The 21,751-nt window shown below is 40.5% G+C and overlaps 1 protein-coding gene across 1 annotated transcript in view; it reads right to left on the bottom strand.

Annotated features, from left to right (window-relative positions):
• Nucleotides 1-21,548, bottom strand: part of SLCO2B1 (solute carrier organic anion transporter family member 2B1) — a 165,272-nt gene extending 143,724 nt beyond the window's left edge. Inside the window, exon 1 of the mRNA XM_031653102.1 lies at nt 21,079-21,548. The gene's annotated coding sequence lies outside the window, so the exon portion shown is untranslated. The remainder of the gene's footprint in view (nt 1-21,078) is intronic.
• Between the last annotated feature and the right edge of the window lie 203 nt (nt 21,549-21,751).

A 21,751-nucleotide genomic window follows, 5' to 3' on the forward strand; every position in this document is an offset into this window, starting at 1 on the left:
CCTCAGGTGATCCATCCACCTCGGCCTCCCAAAGTGCTGGGATTACAGGCGTGAGCCACTGCACTCAGCTGGGTTTGCATTTCTAACAGACGAAAGCACATAGCAAGCACTCAGTAAGCATTAGCTTTTAATATTATTGTGCAGAATTGATTAATTTAATGTCATCCCCATAATATTACTCAGTGTTGCCCAATAACTTTCTCCTTAAAGATAGTGGAAGAAAAATGTTTTACATAAAAGCAAACTATTTTCCTTTTTTTGCTGGGTAATGAAATGTTTCTTATCCAGCTAGATTCTTTTTTGCCTTAGCTGACAGGAACTCAGCTGCTTCCTCATCTTTTGCACCTCTCTTGTTCAAGTGCCTAAAAATATCAGTTGTTCTTCTCTCTCCTCCTAAATTATTTTTTGTTATGTTTTTTCCTTTTTTAAAAACTTTGTCTATAGTTTCTAAAGCTATCTCAAATCTTTCTGATACATAGAATATAAATAAATATATATGTATTATAATATAAATGCATAGATATAATTATGAAGACTTCTGCTTAAAACAAATTAATGACCATCAGAAAAACCTTCAGGAGTGTATTAAGTCCATTCTTGCAATGCTATAAATACTTGAGGTTGGGTAATTTATAAAGAAAAGAGGTTTAATTGGCTCATGGTTCTACAGGCTATATAGGAAGCATGATACTGGCATCTGCTTGGCTTCTTGGGAGGCTGCAGGAAAATTACAATCACTGCAGAAGGCCAAGGGGGAGCAGGCACTTTACATGGCCAGAGCAGGAGCAAGAGAGAGAGTGAGGGGGGAGGTGCCACACACTTTTAAACAACCAGATCTCACAAGAACTCACCCACTATGATGCGAACAGCACCAAGGGGATGGTGCTAAACCATTCATGAGAATTCCACCCCCATGATCCAATCACCTCCCACCAGGCCCCACTTTCAACATTGGGGATTATAATTTGACATGAGATTTGGGCAGGGACACGATCCAAACCACATCAAGGAGTAAATATTATTTTGTGTTACCTTTTATTCTCAGTAGATTGTCTTGAATAATCTCTAGTTTCAGGGAAATTTCTTGTCCCTAAGCTGCTTAATTAATGCTCCTTATGGAGAGGTGGCTATCAGACCTGAGTAGTATGAAGGAAACATTAGGGTGCTACTGAATATCAGACCCTAGACAAAGCCAACAGTTGCTCTATGGCACCTTGCAAGAGCCTTGTGAGATTCCACTGGCATTTCTGTATCTTACTGGATGACTGCTCTAGGTTCCAGAGGCATAATATTCAGAGAAGGAGTCCTAGCCTCCAGAAAGCTCAGAGAGCCCTAGGAAAAGGTCTGGGGAAGGAACCTATTGTCCTCTCCAATGGGCTCATCTGCCCAGTTTGGGATCCTATTCATGTGAGTGGTCACCAGGGAAGGCTTGGGCACCCTAGGCATAAAAAGAAAAAAAACAGCCCTAAGAAGATGGGGTGGCATGGGTTGGGGGTGCGGCAGATTGGGGCTCTAGGCTCTGAGGGAGACTGTGAGGTACCTGGGCAAGGATCAGGTCAGGTTCAAGATGGGACAATCAGAACGGAAACTGACCCCTGGGACTGTAAATTCACCATCCACCCCAGTGCCTCCTTATAAAGGTCTGAGTTGCCAAATATGGTTCTTTCCTGACTTTAAGTCCCTGACAGCTCAGAGATTCTAGGGTCAGGAGACCAGGGGTCTGAGCCCAAGCTTCTCTGATTTGGAAGACACATGACCCCCAAGGCAAGATTCTGAGATTCAAGATTTTCCTTCAAATATCGTAATATTCTATTATGTTAAAACCATTCTTAGAGTGTAAGATTCTAAAGTTCTCAGGTTTGAGGTCTATGGTTTGAGATTGTAAAGTTTTAAAATTTAGAAACAAAGATTCCAAGGGGAAGAATGTAAACATCTAAAATTCCATGATTTCAGATATTTTAGACTTTTGGAGACTAATATGCTAAAATCTTTAGAATCTAAGTGTCAATGATTCCAAATTCTTAAAATTTTAAGTCTAAGAGTCTAACAATCTGGGATCTTTAGCTCTATGATTTTATACCTATTCACTGGTGGTACCTGAACAAATAAATAAACTTTCCAGCCCACCTGCCAGGAAGTGCTTGGCACCTTCCAAGATGATACTCAGGGGCAAACCTACATGAAGGTCATAGCTGCCAAATGGTTCAGTCACTTCCTGGTAAGGTCAGATCATTTATGATGTGAACCTCTTCTCCACCTTCAACATCTTCACTGTGGTGCTGGAATGGATACCTATTACTTTCCTGTGTGCCCAGCAGCTCTTGTTTTTAGGAACTGCAATTCCGCCAACTCCGTGTGATTCCAGTGGGGCTGGTGACCACACAGCACCACGTTCACCACCTCAAGGATGGGCACGTGACCCGGTCTAACTAGAAAATTCCCGTGTCCTGAATGCAGCAATTCTTCCACAAATGAGCCAATACTTCATACGAGAGACAATTGTGCACTTTCATCACTTGGGATCAGGAGCTGCAAGGATGGAGTAAGCTCTGTTAGTCAGGATTTGCTACTGGCCAACTCCTCCATCCAGGGAAAAGAGCCAGGGCTGAGTTATTCATTAGGGACAGCAGAAAAGTGCCTAGGGCCCACTATACTTTCAGGAGCCCATGAAAATGTTTTAACTCTTTTAAAATCAGAAGAAAAGAAATACAGTTCAGCCTGGATTATATTCAACTTTATACCCATGCAACTGTAAAAATATAATTTTTAATATTGTTGTTTGGAGGGAGGAACCCAAAAAGCAAAAGTACCAAGGGCCTATGAAAGTTATAATGTGACTCTGGAAAGGACTTACCTGAGAATGAAACCAATATGGGGAAAATATCTTTGAGAGATGGAGCAAAACAGAATGATTGGTTGAATTCTTGGGTCAGCCACATTAGAAGCCAAACAGTCCCCATGGACATCCCAGTTAAGTGAACAAATGAATTTTGTGTTTACTCAAGCTGGTGTGTTGGACGTTGTCATTATCTTGGCTGCCCAGAAGCTTCCTATGTTTGAGGAGTTTCCCACCTTCTCCTGCCACTGAAGAAGCCTTTACTTGCTTTCCAACCTCCCTTGCAAGTAGAGCTCAGACATATGACCCAGATCTCTGACCCCATATAGATATCGTGAGATACCTAATATCCTTTGGTAAAATTATCTGTTGATTAAACCAGTCAGAGTTGTTTTCTGCTATTTGCTAGACTGGTACAGCTAGTTTGAGCTGAACTTCTACCCTGTGCAACCAAAAATGTTTTGACTAATACAGAGCAGAGCTCTCCTCTGCCTGTCCTTTTTCAGGGTTCAGAGACATCAGTTGTTGTATCTTCCCAACAGTCCAGCTACTTTGTCCCTGGAGAAAGGATAGGTCAGGGTGAGTCCTACCCAGGACAGGATCACAGGGACCAGAACAGCTGCAGAGCACAGCTTGAAAAGTCAGTGTGATTTCAAGACTCGTTAATGTTTTTGTCCTTTTTCTCCCAGACTCCAGCCTCTTCTTTACTCAGGACTTTACTTCTGACATCATCTTTAGAAGGTGGGGTGCAAAGAAAAATTATTTTGTTTGTTTCCTTCTCCCACCCACAAGCACCATAGACATTCTCCCACAGGAAAGTATAAGAAAGGTGCCTCCAAGTTGCCTAGATGGATGAACCTGGAGACAAAATCAGAACCAGCTGCAAGGACAAGGCTGCTAGGAAAAGCAGCTGATGGAGAAAAGCTCAGGAGGAGGAAATACTCCCAAGAGCGCTGTGGAGGGAGGACAAGGGAAGGGCTCAGGAGACTCAGACCTACAATTTAGTCTAAGTACCTGTGAAGTGGTCTCTCTGCCCCATGGCCGCACAGCCAGCACTATTGCCTCATTCACCACCACCATCCTGAGGCCTTCATCCCAACCCATCCTGTACTCCCAACCTGATTCTAGTATTCTGAAGATACTGACTCCTCATTCTCTTTCCCACTGATGATCTGGTATTCCCCTACAGATCTGATGCTTCAGATCTGTATCAACTGCCTTATTTGAGTATAGCCCCTACTTTGCTCTTGGGCCTCTTGCTCATCTCAATTCTGCTTCATCTTCTGATTGTACCTGTGTCCTCTCATTACCCTGCAAGGCCTGGAGGTGGAGACCAGGTGATATGGTTTGGATATTTGTCTCTGTCCAAATCTCATGTTGAGATGTAATCCCCAATATTGGAGGTAGGGAGCCTAGCGGGGGTGTTTGGGTCATGGGGGTGGATCCCTTATGGTGTGGTGCTGTCCTTACCATAGTAAATGAGTTCTCATGACATCTGGTTGTTTAAAAGTGTGTGGCACCTCCTACCTCCCTTGCTCCTGCTCCCGCCATATGCAATGCCTGCACCCTCTTCACCTTCCACCATGATTGTAAGCTTCCTAAGGCCTCCCCAGAAGCAGATGCCAGTGCCATGCTTCCTGTACAGACTGCAGAACCCTAAGCCAATTAAACCTCTTCTCTTACAAATTACCCAGTCTTGGGTTATTTCTTTATAGCAATGCAAGAACAGCTTAATAAACCAGGTGTAAGTCTTCTCAGTCCTTGGGACTCAGCACAGAGTCTGGCACAGAACAGGGGCTAAATCTTGTGACCGAATGAATTGTATGGTGAATAGCAGGTCATCAGTGGATGTTGGTTGATTGGTTTTACAAATGTACTCATTTAATAGAGATGTTTATTGGATTAATTTACTGATGACTTCCAGGTTACAAAAAAGAGAGAGGCTCTCCCTCTTCCCAATGCCTAAATGGAGGGAAGATAAAAAGTAAAAAGAAAATTGTTTACCAGAAGATTATTTGGTATCCTTGAAGTAGAAATCCCAGTGAATGCAATGGAAAGTGTATTCAAAAATAAACAGCAGAAAAGTTCCTTGAAATAAAGAACTAATTCTGCAGCACTCTAGGGTACCTATTCTTATTTCAAGAATAATTGGTGCAGGAAGATCAATACCTACACATACCTTGATTAAGTTATCAAACTTCAAGGATAAAGATAAAATATTTCAAGCACTTCAGAAGGAAAAGTCTTCTCCTCAGCATTATTCAATGTCACAGCATTGTGGAACAATGTCTCTGAAGTCATTCAAGCCCAAAGACAACAGGCAAATATTCTCAGGAATTCAGAAAGTACAGCACCTATGAGCTTTTCATTAAAAAACCTACTACATAAAGAAATTCAGAAAACCAATGGTTAAGTCAAAATAAAGCATTATGGAATAGAGAAGCCGTGATAAATGAATGATTATGAGGACTGCAAAATCTGTTTAAATGTAGAACTAGGACTAAAGAACTTTGGGAATTATAACTACACAGTAGAAATCAATGTTTTAAACCTTGACCAAATAAAATTAATGATATAACTAACATTTCTGAGAATCAAAGGAAAGTAAGAATAAGTGTACAAAGTTAACAGAGTCATGCATCACTTAAAGTCAGAGATATATTCTGAGACATGCATTAGGCAACATCATTAGGCAATGTCATAGTGTGCTTACACAAACCTGGATGGCATAACCTACTACACAGCTAGGCTCTATGGCATAGCCTGTTGCTTCTAGGCTACAAACCTGTACAGCGTGTTACTATACTGAATACTGTAGGCAATTATAACACAATGGTAACTATTTGTCTGTCTAAACGTATCTAAACAGAAAAGGTACAGTAAAAATATTATATAAAAGATGAAAAGGCTACATCTCCATAGGCCACTTACTATGAATGGAGCTTGCGATACTGGAAGTTGCTCTGGGTGAGTCAGTGAGTGAGTGGGGAGTGAATGTGAAGGCCTAGGACATTACAGTACACTACTGTAGAGTTTATAAATACTGTATACTTAGGCTACATTAAATTTGTTAAAAATATTTTCCTTTTCAATAATAAATTAACCTTAGCTTACTATAACTTTTTAACTTTATAAACTTTTAAATGTTTAGAAGCTTTTTGACTCTTTTGTAATAACACTTGGCTTAAAACACAAACATACTGTACAGATGTACAAAAAATCTTTATATCATTGTTGTATAATATTTTTCTATTAAAAAATATTTTTTACTGGCTGGGTACGGTGGTTCATGCCTGTAATCCCAGCACTTTGGGAGGCTGAGGCGGGCAGATCACAAGGTCAGGAGATCGAGACCATCCTGGCTAACACAGTGAAACCCTGTCTCTACTAAAACAAAAAATTAGCTGGGCATGGTTGCGGGCACCTGTAGTCCCAGCTACTTGGGAGGCCGAGGCAGGAGAATGGCGTGTCCCCGGGAGGCAGAGCTTACAGTGAGCCGAGATCATGCCACTGCACTCCAGCCGGGGTGACAAAATGAGACTCTGTCTCAAGAAATATACATATATATATATATACACACACACACACATTTATTTACCTTTAATGTTTTTGCTCAAAACTAAGACAGAAACACACACATTAGCCTGGGCCTACATGGGATCAGGATCATCAGTATCACTGTTTTCCACCTCCACATCTTGTCCCACTGGAAGATCTTCAGGGGACAATAACATGCATTGAGCTGTCCTTCTTCTGGAATACCTCCCAAAGGACCTGCCTGAGGCTGTTTTATAGTTAACTTTTTTTAGTAAGTAGAAGTACGTTCTAAAATAATGATAAAAAGCATAGGATAGTAAATATATAAACCAGTAACATAGTCCTTTATTATTATCAAGTATTATATAATATAGATAATTGTATGTGCTATACTCTTATATGATTGGCAGCACAGTAGCTTTGTTTATACCAGCATCACCACAAACACATGAGTAATGCATTGCATCATGAGGGCTATGATGTCACTAGGTAATAAGAATTTTTTTTTTTTTTTTTTCAGATGGAGTCTTGCTCTGTCACCCAGGCTGGAGTGCAATGTCACAATCTCGGCTCACTGCAACATCCGTCCTGGGCTCAAGTGATTCTCCTGCCTCATCCTCTCGAGTAGCTGGGATTATAGGCATGTGCAACCATGCCCAGCTAATTTTTGTATTTTTAGTAGAGACGGGTTTTTACCATGTTGCCCAGGCTTGTCTTGAGCTCCTGACCTCAGGTGATCCACCTGCCTCAGCCTCCCAAAGTGCTGGGATTAGGTAATAAGAATTTTACAGGCTAGGCGCAGTGGCTTATGCCTGTAATCCCAGCATTTTTGGAGGCTGAGGCAGAAGGATCACTTGAGGCCAGCTCAAGCAACATAGTGACACGCAGTCTCTACAAAATTTTAAAAAATCTGCCAGGTATGGTGGCATGTGCCTGTAGTCCTAACTACTTGGGAGTCTGAGGTGGGGGGATTGCTTGAGCCTGAAAGGTTGAGGCTGTAGTGAGCTGTGATGCCTCCACTGCACTCGAGTCTGAGGAACATAGTGAGACCCTGTCTCCAAAAAAATTTCTTTTTCAGTTCCATTATACTCTTATGGGATTATCATTGTATATGTGGTCCATCATTGACAGAAACGTTATACATGCATGACTGTTTCTTCTAAAATTGAAATGAGAAATTTAAAAAAATGACTCCAACGTCAGTGTTTTTCATAATCTTTTAATTTCTTAATCCTTATGTTTCTTTAACGAGTTAACATCTCTTGAGCTGAAGATACATTTATCTGAAGTTCATTGATTTCTTTAGTTTCACCTCAGTTCTTTTTTTTTCTCTTAAGTAAAATAAAAGTTATTTAATAGGTGCAGGGTTTCAGTTTGGGAAAATGTAAAAATTCTGGAGATGGATAGTGGTAATGATTACACAACAATGTGAATGTACTTAATGCCACTATATTGTACACTTGAAAATGATTAAAATTTTTAAAAATTCCTGTTCTCTTAGGAAAGCACTAACTGTGGTTGGCCATATAAACAAGTAAGCACCAGAACTGGATTTCAAACCTGTTCTAATCAATTCTGCTATAGGTATGGTAGAGAGAGCTCCTAACAGACTTCCTCTCCTTTCCACCCTTCCCCACAGATAACAATTATAAACTCTGGGGAAATTTTTTTTTTTAACTACTTGAAGATTCTGGAGAGCAACAAAAAGCAGGCAGAGCCTAAAGAGATGTCAAAAACTTGAAAAAAAGTATAAGTGCAGGATGATTTTCCTGATTTTACATACTACAGTTATAATGCCAAGCACAATGACTAACACTTTAATAGAAAATCTGCGTCCCTCAAGTCAGAAGAACCAGAAGACAGACGAGAACAACCATCATGTCTGAAAAGTCAGCAGTAAGATGGGGTAGGGAAGTCAGGGTAGACCAAGATACATTATAATCAAATTGTCAAAAGACAAAGAGAGAATCTTGAAAGCAGCAAGAGAGACCTGAATAGTCACATGCAGGGGATCCTAAGGAAGACTTACAGCTGAGTTTTCATCAGAAATCACAGAGACCAGAGGGCATCCAGAAAGGAAAGAACCAGAGAGAAGATTGAGTTCTATGTAGAAACTCTTCCTACATTCCCAGGATGACCCTGAACCATGAGTGTCTGGGGAAAACTCAAATCAGCATGCAGCTAAGTCTTAAAAAACTTAATTGATACTTTAGTTACAACTGACTGCAAGCAACACCAAACTTATAGTTTGAGTCCAATCAAGTAATTTGCTTTAAAAAAATCAACCAAGTAACATCACTGAGAATGATGAAATAGAAAGTGCCAAGAATTTGTTTCTCTACTGAAGCAACTATGGAGTTGGCAAAAACTAACAGAATCAAACTTTTTTAGAACCCTGGATCCAATTAAGAAAAAAACTTACAACAACCATGGAGTATTTCATGAAGAAAGAGGTGCTACATTTTAGCATTTAAGGAAATCTCTTTCAAGACACTGACTGACCACTGAACTAACAGATATAGAATTCAGTGACCATATACAACAAAGAATACAGTCTTTGCCAAAAACAGTTTGAAAAAGTCACAAAAGAAAAAGATGATGGCAGCACATAACAAACAACAGCAGCAAACGCTGGGGAGGGTGAGGAGAATCTGATTTCCAGAGTTACCACATTAGAATACTCAAAATGTCCAGTTTTAAACCAAAAAATTATAAGGCATGCAAAAAAACAGGAAAATATGGCCCATTTACAGAAAACACAAATTAACAAAAACTATCCTTGAGGTAGCTCAGACATTGAGCTTCCTAGACGAAGAGTTTAAAATACTTGTCTTTAGTATGTTCAAAGAGTTAAAGGAAACTATGAACAAAGAAACAAATAAAACCAAAAGATGTCTCAATAAATTAAGGATACCAATAAAGAAAGAAAAATTATAAAAAGGAACTAAGTAGAAATTATGGAGTTGAAAACTATAACTGAAGTGAAAATGTTTATTATGTGGGTTCAACAGCATATTTGAGCAGGCAGTACAAAGAATCAGTGAATTTGAAGATAGGTCAATTGAGATTACCCAACTGGAGGAGCAGAGAGAAAAAAGAATGAAGAAAAATAAGCAGAGCTTACAAGACCTGTGATACATCATCAAGCATACCAACATATGCATTATGAGAGTACCAGAAGGAGAGGAGAGAAAGGTACAAAATGAATATTTGAAGAAATAATAGCCAAACATTTCCCAAATTTGCTGAAAGACATCAATCTACACATCCAAGAAGCTAAACAAAAAACCTCAAATAGGAGAAACTCAAAGACATTCATACCAATATACATTACAATCAAATGTCAAAAGACAAAGAGAGAGTCTTGAAAACAGCAAGAGAGACCTGAATAGTCACATGCAAGGGATCCTAAGGAAGATTTACAGCTGATTTCTCATCAGAAACCATGGAGACCAGAGGGCAGTGAATTGATATATTTAAAGTGATAAAAGAAAAAAAGTCTGTCAACCAATAATTCTATATATGGCACAATGATTCTTCAAAATGAAATAGAAATTAAGACATTCTCAGATAACAAAGGCTGAGGGAGCTCATCACCAGCAGACCTTCCCTATAAGAAATACTAAGGAAAGTTCTTTAGGATAAAATGAAAGGACAGTAACAATAAATTGATGCCACATAAAGAAAAAAGATAAGATCTCTGGTAAAGACAACTACACAGATAAATATAAAAATCCAGTATTAGTGTATGTTTGGTTTACAAATCACTTCTTTTTTCCTATATGATTTAAAAGACAAATGAATACAAGAAAAATTATTAATCTATGTTAACAAGAACACAAGTTCTAAAGATGTAATTTGTGACAATAACATAAAGGAGGAGAAGACAGCAGTACAGGCACAGACTTTCTGTATGCTATTGAAGCTAAGCAGGTATCAATTCAAACTAGATTATTATGAATTTAGAATGTTAGTTGTAATCCTTAGGGTAACCATTAAGAAAGTATCTTTGAAATATCCAGAAAAAAAATATGAGGAGGGAATCAAAATGGCACACTACAAGAAAACCAACTAAACACAAAAGAAGGCAGTAATGAAGGAATTAAGGAACAAAAAAAGATACAACATAAAAAACAAATAGCAAAATGGCAGAAACAAGCCCTTCTTTACCAGTAATTTCTTTAAATGTAAATGGATTATACTCTCCAGTTAAAAAGCAGAAATTAGAAGAATGTATTTTTAAAAAGGTATTATCCAGCTATATACTATCTATAAAAGACTCATTTTAGATCCAAAGACAAATACATTGAATGTGAAAGTATATCAAAATATATCTCATCTGGGGAAAGATGGCAGATAGGAGGCAGGACTAGCTTGCAGCTCCCACTCAGATGGACAGGACAGTATGTGGAGACTTTTGCTCCAAGAGCTACCAGAGGAACATACCAGGAAAGCCAAGAGAATCTATAGAGCCTTTGAAGGAACTGGATCACCAATTCAGGCTCCCTGAGATGCCAAAAAACTGTGAGTCTGCTTGGTTTCTCAACAGGAAGGCTCGTGGTCTGGGGCAAATTCTCAGCCTAGGTCACTGGCTGCCTAGAAATAGACATGGTGCTGTTGTGGGGGCACAGTGGGAGTGAGGCTGGCCTTTAGCACTGTGGGCTGCATGGGAGCAAGGTGAGGTCTTAGACTGCCAAATTTCCCCCACTTCCCTAGTGACTCAGCAGAGGCAGCCATAATCCCCTTGGGAATATAACTCCATTGGACAGGGAACGACACCCCCATATGATACAGGAGCCACAGCAAGCCCTGCCAAATGAGAAGCTGAGCTCAGACACACCTATCCCTGCTCCCACCTGGTGGTGTTTCTCTACCTGCCCTGCTAGCTTAAGACAAAAGTTACAATCTCTTGGAAGCTCTATGGCCCTGCCTACCGCCTGAGAAACCAGAATACTTAACCAGGTTTGCATCCTTCCTATAAAACCACAGCTGATGTGATCTTGCAAGTGCCACCTCCTGACTGAAGGTCAATCAACACAAAACCAGTGCATTAAACAAAAACACAACCAAGGACCCTCACAAAATCCACTTCACTCTCCTGCTACCTCCACCAGAGCAGGCGCTGGTAGCCACAGCTCTAAGACCTGAAGATAGATCACATCACAGGACTCTTTGCAGACACTCCTAGGACCAGCCCAGAGCCTGGTAGCTCCACAAGGTGGCTAGATTCAGAAGAGCAAGAACAGTCACTACAGTTCAGCTCTCAGGAAGCCCCATTCCTAGGGGAAGCGGGAGAACACCACATCAAGGGAGCACCCGGTGGGACAAAAGAATTTGAACAGCAGCCCTTGAATCCCAAATCTTCCCTTTGACATAGTCTACCCAAATAAGAAGGGATTGGAAAAACAATTCTGATAATATGACAAAGCAAGGTCTTTAACACCAAAAGATCACACCAGCTTACAGTGTGAACTCAGATAATCTGAAATAGGTCTCAATTTAGGAAGTTTGTTTTGCCAAGGTTGAGGACACACCCGTGACACAGCCTCAGGAAGTCCTGACGACTTGTGCCCAAGGTGGTCGGGGCACAGCTTAGTTTTATACAGTTTAGGGAGACATGAGACATTAATCAACATATGTAAGAAGTACATTGGTTTGGTCTGGAAAGGCAGGACAACTTGAAGCAAAGGTAGGAAGACTCAAAGTGGGGAGGACGTTTCCAGGTCACAGATAGGTGAGAGGAACAGTTGCATTCTTTTGAGTTTCTAATCAGCCTCTTCAAAGGAGGCAAGTGAGTGGAGGGGTGACTTTGAATAGAATGGAAGGCAGGTTTGCCCCAAGCAGTTCCCAGCTTGACTTTTCTCTTTAGCTTAGTGATTTAGGGGCCTCAAGATTTACTTTCCTTTCACAACAGCAATGGATCCAAATCAAGATGAAATCTCTGAATTGCCAGAAAAAGAATTCAGAAGGTCAATTATTAAGTTAATCAAGGAGGTACCAGAGTAAAGTGAAGTCCAACTTAAAGAAATCAAAAACATAATACAGGATATGAAAGGAACATTATTCAGTGAAATAGATAGCATAAATAAAAAACAATCACAACTTCTGGAAATCAAGGACACACTTAGAGAAATGCAAAATGCACTGGAAACTCTAAGCAATAAAATTGAAGGAGTAGAAGAACTTCAGACCTCAAAGACAAGGTTTTTGAATTTACTGAATCCATCAGAGACAAAGAAAAAATAATTTTTAAAAATGAACAGAGCCTCCAAGGAGTTTGGGACTATGTTAAACGTCCAAACCTAAGAATAATTGGTGTTCTCAAGGAAGAAGATAAATCTAAGAGTATGGAAAACATACTTGAGGAAATAATTGAGGAAAACTTCTCCAGCCTTGCTAAAGATCTGGACATTCAAATACAAGAAGCTAACAGAACACCTGGGGAATTCATCACAAAAAGATCATCGCCTAGGCACATAGTCATCAGGTTATCTAAAGTCAAGACATAGGAAAGAATCTTAAGAGCTGTGAGGCAAAAGCATCAAGTAACCCATAAAGGAAAACCTATCAGATTAACAGTGGATTTCTCAGTAGAAACCCTACAAACTAGAAGGGATTGAGGTTCTATTTTTAGCTTCCTTAAACAAAATAAGTATCAGCCAATAATTTTGTATCCAGTGAAACTAAGCTTCATAAATGAAGAAGAGATACATTCTTTTCCAGACAAACAAATGCTGAGAGAATTCACCAGTACCAAGCCAGGACTACAAGAACTGCTAAAAGGAGCTCTAAATCTTGAAACAAATCCATGAAATACACCAAAACAGAACCTCCTTAAAGCATAAATCTCATGGGACCAAATAACAATAACACAATTAAAAAAAAAACAAAAAAACCCAAGGTATTCAAGCAAAAAAATAGCATGATGTATAGAATAGCTCTCCACATCTCAACACTAACATTGAATGTAAATGGACTAAATGCCGTGCTTAAAAGATACAGAATGGCAGAATGGATAAGAATTCACCAATCAAGTTTCTACTGTCTTCAGGAGACTCACCTAACACATACAGATTCACATAAACTTAAGATAAAGGGGTGGAAAAAGATATCCCATGCAAATGGACACTAAAAGCGAGCAGGAGTAGCTATTCTTATATCAGACAAAACAAACTTTAAAGCAACAACAGTTAAAAAAGACAAAGAGGGACAACATATAATGATAAAAGGACTAGTCCAGCAGGAAAATATCACAATTTTAAATATATAGGCACCTAACACTGGAGCTCTCCAATTTATAAAACAATTACTACTTGACCTAAGAAATGAGATAGACAGTAACACAATAATAGTGGGTTGGACTTTAATACTCCACTGACAGCACTAGACAGGTTATCAAGACAGAAAGTCTACAAAGAATCAATGGACTTAAACTATATTCTACAACAAAAGGACTTAACAGATATTTATAGAACATTCTACTCAACAGCTGCAGAATATACATTCTATTAATCAGTACATGGCACATTCTCCAAGATAGACCATATGATAGGTCACAAAACAAGTCTCAGTAAATTTAAGAAAATCGAAATTGTATCAAGTACTCTCTCATACCACAGTGGAATAAAACTGTAAATCAACTCCAAAAGGAACCCTCAAAATGACACAAATACATAGAAATTAAATAACCTGCTCCTGAATGATCACTGGGTCAACAATGAAATCAAGATGGAAATTTAAAAATTCTTTGAACTGAATGATAATAGTGATGTCACCAGTGGAGAGTGTCCAGGCTCTTGGCATCTTGAACAAAGAATTGGACAAAACGTACAAACAAAGCAAGGAAGGGAGGAAGGGGTTTACTGAAAATGAAAGTACACTTCACAGCGTGGGAGTGGGCCTGAGCATAGGAACTCAAAGGCCCCATTACAGAATTGTGGGGAGTTTAAATACCCACTAGAGGATTCCATTGGTTACTCTGGGTACACCCTATGTAAATGGAGAGGATGAAGTAAAGTTACAAAGTCATTTACAGCGTACGCCCTATGGAGAGGATATTTCCTGTCATAGCTGAAGTGTGAATCAGCTTTATGTTCCCTGCCTCCAGACCTTATTTTCCTGTCTTGGTGACATAACTTATCAAAACCTGTGGAATACATCAAAAGCAGTGTTAAGAAGAAAGTTCATACCATTAAATGCCTACATCAAAAAGTCTGAAGGAGCACAAATAGATAATCCAAGGTCACATCTCATGGAACTGGAGATGTAGCAGGACAAGCCACAGACAAAACTCCTCAGACACTGGGTTAAAGAATGAAGGAGCTTTATTCGACTGGGAGCTTCAGCAGACTTGCATCTCAAAAGCTGAGCTCCCCAAGTGAGCAATTCCTGTCCTGTTTAATGGCTTACAACTCTAAGGGGGTCTGCGTGAGAGGGTCATGATGGATTGAGCAAGTAGGGGGTACGGGATTGGGGGCTGCATGCACCGGTAATTAGAAGAGAACAGAACAGAACAGAACAGGACAGGGATTTTCACAATGCTTTTCCATGCAATGTCTGGAATCTATAGATAGCACAGCAGTTAGGTCAGGGGTTGATTTTTAACTACCAGGCCTAGGGTATGCATCGGGCTATGTGCCTGTGGATTTCATTTCTGCCTTTTAGTTTTTACTTTTTCTTTCTTTGGAGGCAGAAATTGGGCATAAGACAATATGAGGGGTGGTCTCCTCCCTTATTCCCCCTTGAGAACTTCACTCATTAGTGGGAGTTCTCACTTTCACCCTCACTGCCCATGTCTTCTTATAGGATAGATAGTGATTTATATAGTATACTTGTGCTGAAGCATTTTGGTGAACTAAGGTAGCGATGAAGCTTTTTATCATTTGAAGGAGTACAGGTAGCAAACAAGGGAGTAGTAAGAAGGTTCCTATTACTATTATAATCTCTATTATAAGAGTTTTAAATCCTCCTAGCGCTGGGAACCATTTTCTAAACACGGCCCTAGGATTAAATCCATGCCACACTTGCATGGGCACATGTGCCAGTTTTGTCATATCTCTAACTATGTCTTCAACTACTTGCCCTTGATCATCTATGTGTAAACAGCAATTGGTAAGGTTAAATTTCCCACAGACCTCTCCCTCAGCTGCTAGCAAGTAGTCAAGAGCCAACCTATTTTGATAGATAGCATTTCTCATCTGAGTTTCTTGCCGGGTCAGAATAGTCAAGACTCTGCCGGTTTTATTAGTGATTATTTCTAAGACAGCTTGTAACTGTATGATTTGGTTGAGCATGTAAATGGGAGTCCAGTATCCCCATAAGCCATCTTGTGCCTAAGTAGCAGGTCCATAGTATTGTATGACTTTCTTAGGGGGCTGTTTATCATCTTTCCAATTAGCTATAGCTATGTTTCTCTTTCGGCGGGAAGCATAAACAGGGAAGCCCAGGAGTTTGCCTGTTTTTATGGGCAGTAGGAAGAAGGAAGGTTTAATAGTGCCAATAACACAACTACCTGCCCACTGGTTGGGTAATCTGGCATAAGCTCTATGCCCGCATATCCAGTATAATCCAGTGGGGATATGTCCAGTCCTGGTGGAACTCCGGGTGGACCCACACGGTTTGCAACTTTGGGAATTTACTAAATGGATTCTTTTTAGTATGGTTTAGACCTCACCAGGTGACTGTTTTTAATTTTATTTTAACAACTGTGACTGGCCGGGCATGGTGGCTCATGCCTGTAATCCCAGCACTTTGGGAGGCCAAGGTGGTGGATCACAAGGTCAAGAGATCAAAACCATCCTGACTAACATGGTGAAACCCTGTCTCTACTAAAAATACAAAAACAATTAGCCAGGTGTTGGCAGGCGCCTGTAGTCCCTGCTACTCAGGAGGCTGAGTCAGGACAATGGCGTGGACCAGTGAGGTGGAGTTTGCAGTGAGTTGAGATCGCACCACTGCACTCCAGCCTGGGCGACAGAGGGAGGGCAAGACTCTGTCTCAAAACAAACAAACAAACAAATAAAAAAACAAAACTGTGACCATAGGGGGTTCAGATGGGTTATAACACATGTCAGGCTGGTCACTTCTTGGGCTACACACCTTGTACTGGGTGGCATTATACAAACAAGTCCTTTTTAGAGTTCCAGCACATTTGTAATAACTATAGAACAAAAAGACAGTTTTAACTTTTTGCTCTACCTTAGTGACCTGATGTATATGCTGGGAACAGCCCTTAGTTTGAGGAAGGTCCGTTGAAGTCCGTACTGTACAAGTCCAAAACTTAAGGAAAATAAGTCCCACAGTGAGTTTCCTCATGCTTTGGCTGTGCGTGGACCAGTCAGCTTCTTGATGTGACTGGAGCAGCGCTTGCCATCTTGTTCAGTGTCACTTTGTAGGGATTGTCCGGGCTTGGTCTCTCCTCCCAGGTCTCAGGTGCTGCGGGTTTCACGCAGCTGCGGTAGATCCAGGCTGGGATTCCTTTCACTTTTACGGCCGTGGGAGTGGTCAAGATGACGGTCTGGGGTCCTTTTCACCGTGGCCGCAAGGGGGCTCGTTCTAATCCTTGATCTACATCCGATCACCTTTGCTGTCTTCTGTACCAAGTCAGTCACAAATGCTGGCCCATTGTCCGAGCCAATTTGTAAGGGCAGTCCAAATCTAGGGATGAGATCTCCACATCTGGGCATCTCGCTGAAGTCTACTTGGAGATCTTCAAAGGGGGCTGCTCTATAAGCCTGTATGCCGGGCAGGATGGTTGGACCTTGCCTAGCATTGTGCTGCTGGGAGGTGACACACTGCTGCGCCACTGTTTTGGCAAGGGTTGACAGACATGAGATGTAGAAGTACCAGCCTAACAACTTTTCAAGTGACTCTTGGCCTTGGTGGGTGGTCTCATGCACAGCCAGTACGACTGCCGCTCCTAGTAGTCATGGCACAGCTATTCTTCCAGCTGATAACTGGATCCATCCTTCTTCTATTACCTGCCCTCCCTCTGGTTGATGAAATGCCAGGGTGAAAAGGATAGCCAGTTGGACTAAAGCACAAGTGCCACTCTAGTTATTAGGCAGAGTGTCCAGTAAAAGGTCCACCACAATACCATCACACATCCGCTCAGGGATGAACAAGAGCTGATTTATTGGTAAGCTCTTGAAAATTCTTAAGCTCACTGCATCCCTTCAGGTCTCCAAAGAACGCTGTTTCCTCCCTGACATGAGAGACACGAAGTGAACTTAGTGTTGGGAGACGGAAGCTGGATAGCCCTTGGGGGCTGACCCACAGGGTGTCGAACTTCAGGATATAGCAGAGAGAGAGCCTGGCATGACTTATTACTCCAGGCTGTAGAATCCTGGAAAAGAGCTACCATGCAGTCCACGCCTGGTCGACTGGAGGACCACCTTAGTGGAAAGGGGACAGTCTGGACCTCTGGCCTGCCATGTGCACAAGCATAACAATTGTTTTTGTTTAATCTGCAGATCAAATATTTGATTTATTCCAACCAGGCATTTGCATCTTGGTATCCTGTCTTAATTGTTGAGGTTTGTTTTAAGTCTATAACTTCTATGATCCTCTAGTAAAATGAATGTATGCTTTTAGGAAATTACAAAAACCGGTTGGGGCAGTCCATCCTTGCTCTTTAGTGGTTCACAGAACGTTGGACCAACTACAGCATAAAAACTCTATATCAGGGGAAAGACTCCTGGTTGATACTGGGGTCTTTATCAAAATCTCCTCAGATTAAATGGTCCTAATGTACTAATGCCTAGTCTGAGGAGAGTCAGGAGGGACAGAGGTACTCTTCTGAAGTAGAGAGCAGTCTTTGACTTGGCAAGTCCCCACAGGGTGTAACAAGGCAAGCATTAAATGCAATAGTTTGAGGTGAAATTGACTTGGTTATGTTAATAACTAGATGGTTAGCAATAGAGCGAGGAAAGAAGAAAGTGTAATAGATGAAACAGTTAAATTTTTCTTAGCTGTAGTTTGGTAGGGTTTTCCCCTGTGACTATGGCCCACGACTCTGGAGGGGGTGGGGCTTTCTTGACTCCAGTGTGATGAGTCCATCCCTTTTTCACTATACAAACAGGAGTCTTGGTCGTTAGCAGCACAAGGTAGAGTCCTTCCCAGGCTGGCTCGAGTTTTCCTTCTTTCCACCCTTTGATGAGAACCTGATTTTCAGGCTGGTGCTGGTTTATGGGAAATTCTAGGGGTGGTACATGTGCTAAAAGACTTTTAGTTTTGAGGGAAAGGAAAGTGGAAGATAAACCAAGTACGTAAATTTTAAGAAATTGACCTTTTGTTTTAAATGTGGGGACATCAGCAGTGGACTTTATAGTCCTTGGTGCCTTCTTACAGAGAAATTTCCTTTAGCAACTATTTTATTAGTTTTTAGACCAAAGAAAGCCAAACACCATTTTATATTTGACAATACTTTCTGTATGATTTTTATACCAGATAAGCTAAATTTCACCTTTATATTAGTGTGTTATTAATGTTAAACTTAGTTTTAATAAAACTTTGTAGACATGTTTATTCAATTTTTAATGTCTGACCATAAGGTAAGATTTTTATAGACTCTTTTTAACCTTTTATAATTTTTGTTAAAGAGTAGGTTAGTGCTTTTAGAAAAACCTATTGTGTTTTTACTTTAACGTCCGGTTCACAGAAAAACTGGATGATACCCCTTTAACTTTTGCTAATACGTTTACACACAGAATTTCCTTTATAATTAATGTTTCAAAACTTGTTTAAACCTTCAAAACAAATTTTTTTAAATCTTTCAATGTAGGCAAAAATTCACATTCTTATGCCTCCTTATAATCCTTTTACCAGAGGTATATTTTACTTTCCTTACACACCTTGCACATAAACTGTTTTTTCAATACTTTTACATTCAGGAGGCCTAATTACTTTTAAATTATGCAACATTTCTTGCATACTTTTTTTTATAACTTTTTTTTACTACTTTCACAGACAATTCTTTGACATGTTTCAACTTTCTGATTTATTATAAACATTTCTTTCTTTAAACAACCAGTTAATATATTTCAGGACAAGAATTTACCGTATAACATTCTTTTTACATAAATTCTGCTCTCCTTTTTTTCGAAGATGATAACCATTCTTTTCCAAAGTGAACTTCCTTTATGTCTGTGGACTAGACTGTCTAAGGCCACAAGATTAGAAGTTACTATAATACATGTTACACTGTTAACTTTTAGCAAACTTTACTTTTGTTGAAAACCTTGTAAGTTTGGGATTTCCATTATCCTTTGCTATTAATAAGACTTTGTTTACTCCAAATTAACTTAGAATTGGTATAGATAGCTTTTTTTTCCCCCTTCAATTACCCTGGAGGAACCATCTATCATCCTGTCCTGAAGGAAGTTCCTCCTAGGTCTGGTCGGACCTTTGTATGGTAATTAAGATTTAGATCCCCTGTTAGGAAACCTGCTGGGTTAAGGAAATTTTCAGTGATTAATGTTAAATCATTTTTTTTTTAACAGGATGGCCCTATACTTTAAGATTTTTAAATTAGTAAGCTACCTTTTTGCCTTTTTTTTCACCCTTAGGATACTTCTGAACTGGTGAGGTGTGCTCACAATGAGGTTTCCTCTAAAAGTTATTTTTCTACTTTCTTTGGTTAGCAAAGCAGTTGCTGCTACAGATTGAATGCATTTGGGACATCCATGGGTTACTGGGTTAAGGATTTTTGATAGGAAGGCTATGGGTTATCAGTGGCCTCTGTGCTTTCCTTACAAGGGCATATGCCTTTATTTACATTGACAACAAAGTGGTATTGGAGTGTTATAGGGTTATGGAGAATACCTTTAATTATCAATTATAGGTTTTAAATTTACCTTGGCTTTTAAAGGAATAGGGTAACTGTTTTTTTCTTAACTATTTGTATCTCTCTTTGTCTCTTTGACTTTCTCTCTCTCTCTCTGACTTTCCTTTTGCCCCTGTCTCTTCCTCTTTCTCTGCCTCTCTCTCTCTCTCTCTCCTTGACTCCCTCTTTATCTCTCTGTATCTTCCTCTCTCTCTTTGCCACTTTTCCTCTCTGTCTCTTTCCTCTCTCTCACTCTGCTGGTCTTTCCTTGCCTCTGCCAGCCTGTTATGCTGCTGTTCTCCCACCTCAACCACTGTGGGAGGTTGGGGGCCATCTAAAACCAGCTGTAATCAAGTATCTACGTATGGGAACTGGTCTGGGTGCCCTGGCTTACAGGTTACCTTGTGCTATACCTTTGAAACAAGGGACCTGTCCAGGCTTCCTTCTGATGGTCAACCCACTTGTAATGCTGGCCAGTCTATTTCATACAAAGTTCTAAGTTTTCCTGGTGTCACAGTAACACTGTAATCTCCCTTAAATCCTTGCTCGAAATTTTTCAACATAGTTCCTAGTGGGGTGGGCTTACTTTGTGCCTGACCCAGGCTTCCTCGAGACAAAACACCATGTTCATACCACATGCACACCACAAAATAAAGAAAGGATAAAAAGGACACACACACACTTTTACAGTTTATACCAAACCAGATCAAAACCAAAATCAGAGTATCAAGAAATCCAAGCCAGGTCAAAACCAAAACCAAAGTATAAAGCAATCCAAGTCAAGTCAAAAACAAAAACCAAAGTGCCAGTACAGGCACACTGTGGGTGATCAGGCCATGCTTCCACTCAAATGGAGTGGGCAAGTTCCAAAGACCAGTCTTACCAAGTTTCAGACATCTGGACTCCAAGTATCAGTTCCTTCCCAGGGTTCAGCCACTGTGTTGATCCTCCGTGGGGGCCTGCCACACGCTGCTCTGGCAAGGCATCCCACTGGGGCAATTGCCTACCTGGGAGCGCTCTTTGGATCCGTGTTGCTCAGGCTTGTCTGAGTACCCCACAGGGATGCTCCACAAGGTTGGGCTAAGTCGCCTAAGGGGCTGCCTCAACTGTCCACCAATCACCTTGCTTCCCAGTCAGGGAACCAAGGAATGAAGTAGGACGAGCCGCAGACAAGACTCTCAGACACTGGGTTAAAGAATGAAGGAGGTTTACTTGGCTGGGAGTGTCAGCAGACTTGCGTCTCAAAAACCAAGCTTCCTGAGTGAGCAATTCCTGTCCCATGTAATGGCTTATAACTCTAAGGGAGTCTGCGTGAGAGGGTTGTGATTGATTGAGCAAGCTGTGGGTATGTGACTGAGGGCTGCATGCACCAGCAATTAGAACAGAACAGAACAGGACAGGGATTTTCACAATGCTTTTCCATGCAATGTCTGGAATCTATAGATAACACAAGCAGTTAGGTTGGGGTTGATTTTTAACTACCAGGCCCAGGGCATGCGTTGGGCTATGTGCCTGTGGATTTCATTTCTGCCTTTTAGTTTTTACTTCTTCTTTCT

Source organism: Papio anubis, chromosome 12 (assembly GCF_008728515.1).
Source record: "Papio anubis isolate 15944 chromosome 12, Panubis1.0, whole genome shotgun sequence".
Taxonomy (NCBI): Eukaryota; Metazoa; Chordata; class Mammalia; order Primates; family Cercopithecidae; genus Papio; species Papio anubis.